The following is a 4554-nucleotide window of genomic DNA, read 5'->3' on the forward strand; positions in this document are numbered from 1 at the left end:
GCCTTGAGAGAGGGGCTTGGGTGAGGGTACAGCCACATGGCAGGGTGGGAGGGAGGACACAAGGAAAGAGACCCATGCTTACTAAGACAGATCTGGCTTTGAATATTATTATGCCATTTAGTAGCTCTTTTTTAAATCTCGAACCCTTCTGAGCCTTAATTTCCTCATCTGTAAAATGGGCATGAAATGTTCTGTTCTGTGGAATGGTTGTGAGGACATGATGAGATAAGATAGGTGAAAGTGGCAAGCAAATAGCTGGGGCCCCCTTCCTTCTGTACCAAGTACCTGAGAGGCAACCACTACATCTTATTCAGTCAGCTCAGGTCCTTATTTATGTTATTCATTTCTTTTTTATTCCTTCTTTTTTTAGGGGCTTTCTGGCAAAAACTGGAAAGCCTGCTAGACAAATTCTAAAAGAGCTGTAACACTTGTCTTATTCATTTCTGTGGGGATAAAATCACCCATGTTTCAGGGAGAGTATGAGGTTTCAGTGAGATAACAGATCAATTGTGTTACTGGACCAGAATAGGCAGTCCATAGGTGTTTGTCAGTTACCTAAAAGGATGAAGGAATGGATGGATGGATGGTTAAAGGGATGGTTGGATGGATAGATGGTTAGAAGGATGGATGGAGGGAGGGATGAATGATAAAAGGGATAGATGGATGGATAGAGGAATGGTGGGATGGAGGGATGGATAGGTGGATAGATGAATGGGTATGTGGGAGGATGGCTTGCTGGCAGAATGTCAAAAGGAATAGGATTTTTTCTACAGAAATATCAAGTCTGCACAAAAACCAGGTGCTTTACAGGAAGGTCTTATTATATCTCTTTGCAACCTTAGGTCTTGAGCACAGATATAACATATGAGTAAAAACAGGCATTAACACACCCAGGTCTAATCAACTGTGACCTCCACTTACCACTCTGGGGTCTATGACTTATCTCAGCGAGGCCAGGTCTTACATAGCCAGCATTCACCAACTGAGATCACTGGTGGTTCCCTGGGGGGAAAGCTGAGATTGGGGCAAATGCAAAGTGAGGCTTTCCCGATACACAGGATGCCTTGGAAATTCTAATCAGTGATGTTTCATCAAAAGAATTACAACTCAACTCTTCCCATAATCCCTGTCACTGTTGCAAGAATGGAGAGATGCAGGTGAGCAGCCAGCCCTGCATCCGCTGCAGCTCCACACCGTGTGACCTCCACAATCACTTAGCCCCTCTGAGCCCCATGATCTCCTCAGTAAGATGAAGGGTTTGGACCCTTTCAGCTCCATGATGTTCTGATTCTCTGAAAACTCTCCATGTCTCCCTTTAAAATATGGACCTAGAACTTTGGAAGAACGTGTATGACATTTCTTTTCCATCTGTCTCTATAGGGTCTCCTCAAATCCTTTCAAAATATTTGCACGTATATGTCAACATGTCTGTTTATGCTAAGCCCTGGGGAGGCTATACGCTTTGAAGACAGACAGATCTCAATTCCAGGCCGTGTGAGAAACTGGAGACAGATTATTAAGATTCAGTTCCTGCCCCCCAAGATGGGAAAGACAGGCATTGAAATGGGTTAACGTCAATGGTCACAGTAATTAAGGTATAAAAATGTTGGACTCTCCCACTCCCAAAATGCTGTCTGGAGGAATTCAGAAGGCTGCTTATTGGAGTATTCTGGGATATGTCAAAAAGAAGAGAAGGGCTGGGTACAGTGACCCATTCCTGCAGTCCCAGCTACTGGGGAGGCTGAGGTAGGAGGATCGCTTGAGGCCAGGAGTTTGATCCTGCAGTATGCAAGAGTCATGTCTGTGAATAGCCATTCCATGCCAACCTGGGCGATATAGCAAGACCCCACCTTCAGAAAAAAGTTTAGAAAAAAAGAGAAGAGACAGAGGATACAGGTGGAGTAAAGGTGGCCGTATTGGAGTGGTGAGGAGATCTACAAGGCTGTAGCGTGAGCTACAACCTACGGCACTCCTCCCACCCCCTAATACTTATGAGAGCATGGTCTATGTGTTGAGGCAACATTCTGGGAGAAGTAAGGAGGTAATCACAAGTCACCGTCTCAGAACTGTCAGTTACTCTTTTTTTTTTCCAATTAGAGACAGGGTCTCGCTATGTTGCCCAGGCTGGTTTCAAACTCCTGAGCTCAAGCAATCCTCCTGCCTTGGCCTCCCAAAGTGCTGGGATTATAGGCACTGGCCCAGAGTTATTCTTTATTGAGACCCTGTGCACTTTACACACATCACAGTAGAGTTTCCTGAAGTGCTACACAAGTCACTAAGACATGTCAAGTGACTTTAGACAGAACACAGAAAAACTTTTTTCTTTGAGACAGAGTCTTATTCTGTCACCCAGGTCAGAATGCAGTGTGGCATGATGATCACAACTCACTGCAACCTCGACCTCCTGACTCAAGCAATCCTCCCACTTCAGCCTCCCGAGTAGCTGGAACTACACATACACATCACCATGGCTGGCGACTTTTAAATTTTTTTTTTTTCTTTTTTTGGCAGAGTCTTGTTTGACGCCCAGGCTGGAGGGCATTGGCACAATCTTGGCTCGCTGCAACCTCTGACCCACGGGTTCAAGCGATTCTCCTGTCTCAGTCTCCCAAGTAGCTGGGATTACAGGCACCCACCACCATACCCAGCCAATGTTTGGGTTTTTAGTAGGCACAGGGTTTGGCCATGTTGGCCAGACTGGTCTTGAACTCCTGACCTCAAATAATCCACTCTCCTTGGCTTCCCAAAGTGCTGGGATTACAGGCGTAAACCACCACACCCATAAATTTTTGGTGGAGACAGTATTTTGCTATGTTTGCCAGGCTGTTCTCAAACTCCTGGGCTCAAGCAGTCTGCCCTCCTCAGCCTCCCAAAATTCTGGGATTACAGCCATGCACCACCACACACAGCCGAGAAACATTTTTATAGTTACGATTTTATGTTTTTGTCTACCTTCTATTTGTGACAGGTAGTATTAGTTTTCATTTATAATTATCTTATAATGTTTTCTTTCCAATAAATGTAAGCTTTTAAAAATGACTTAAAGAAAAAGTATTTATTAAGTAAACATACAGTTGGTACATGGATATTGCAAAAATTTCATGGGTACAGAAATGACTGAAATTCAGGAGACAACGGGGTGAGCACAGAAGCACTGTTCTTGTTCAGAGTTCTTTTGGCTGTGAGTCATGGTCACCCAGTCAAATCAGCTTCAGCAAACTAAGAGAATATATCCTGACAAGCGACTCTCACAGGGCCCAGAGGAAACAGTGCTGGGTCCCTGGAGGGTGGAAGGAGGCCAGCAGGTCCCTGGAGATGGTAGGTACCCCATTGCTCTCCAGGCGCCTGTGATTCCCCTGGTCTCTGCCTTGCTATGCGTATCTTTTCTCTGAGCAGAGCCATTTTCTCTACTACATTCATGCAGGTGGCCATCCCCCCAACACACACAGACAAACACACACACACACAGACACAGTCACAGCTCCAGAGCTTCTATGTTTTCAGGTAAGGGACCTGCAAATCCTGAACAGCATTCCTGCTCTAGATGCCCACCTTGCATCCTTTCTGCTCCCATCAGAGGATCAAGGGGCCGAAATTCTCAGGAAAGGGGGAGGGTCTAGGATGAGCAGTCACCCTGACCAAGAGGTGTCTGCCTCAACATTGGCCGCTCATAACAATCCCATGAGGTAGCTTTAACCTCATAGGTAACAACCCTAAGAGGTAGGAAATTCAGCGCCTGGTCTCTCAGCAGGAAATGACACAACCAAGACTTGAGCCAGGCCTGTGTGACACTGAAGCTCAAGTGTGCTGCACTAGCCACCCGATCACATCATCAGCCAAGTCCAGCCCACAGCTACTGTCCCAGACTTCAGCAGGTTACTGGCCCACCGGGAGACATTTCTCAAAATCCACAATTGGCATTTGCCAGATACACAGGAAGCAAGTAACCCAGCTTCACAGGGACACCGACTGGAAGGAAGGAAGACCTCTGAAAGAGCACAGCGCTCTGCAAACCAGAGACATTTCCTCTGAGCCCCTTGGGTCTGAGGCTGCCAGATTGACACTGCAGGCACTTGTCTCAGGGCAGGAGAGGAGGCTTATTTGCATATACTTGCCAAAAATCACAAGCAGACATCTAGAGATCCTCAAGAGAAACTGACACCTGGCTGACAATCTGCTGACAGTAACTGCTCCTCCCACCTTGTGGAAGCTGTGTTAGGAGGAGCCTCCCAGAGGGCAAGGAAGGGGAAAGGAACCGACACACTCTTCCACCCAGGGCCCTCATGCGCTTCCCAGCCCACGAGCCTGTTCGCATGGAAACCCGTGGACATCGAGGTGTCCTGGCCTGGACAGCCCCAATTTTGCTTCTTTTTTTTTTTTTTTTTTTTTTTGAGACAGAGTCTCACTCTGTCGCCCTAGCTGGAGTGCAATGGTGAGATGTCAGCTCACTGCAGCCTTCGCCTCCTGGGTTCAAGCGATTCTCCTGCCTCAGCTGCCCGAGTAGCTGGGACTACAGGCATGCAACACCATGCCCAGCTAATTTTTATGTATTTT

At 46.8% G+C, this 4554-nt stretch overlaps 1 non-coding gene across 1 annotated transcript; it reads right to left on the minus strand.

Moving 5' to 3' along the window:
• Positions 1 to 368: 368 nt before the first annotated feature.
• Positions 369 to 430, minus strand: LOC116529695. Its single transcript, XR_004259617.1, has one exon. It is a non-coding gene; the product is annotated as a U7 small nuclear RNA (small nuclear RNA).
• Positions 431 to 4554: the final 4124 nt, after the last annotated feature.

Source organism: Sapajus apella, unplaced genomic scaffold, assembly GCF_009761245.1.
Source record: "Sapajus apella isolate SASKATOON/1434 unplaced genomic scaffold, GSC_monkey_1.0 scaffold62, whole genome shotgun sequence".
NCBI classification, from domain to species: domain Eukaryota; kingdom Metazoa; phylum Chordata; class Mammalia; order Primates; family Cebidae; genus Sapajus; species Sapajus apella.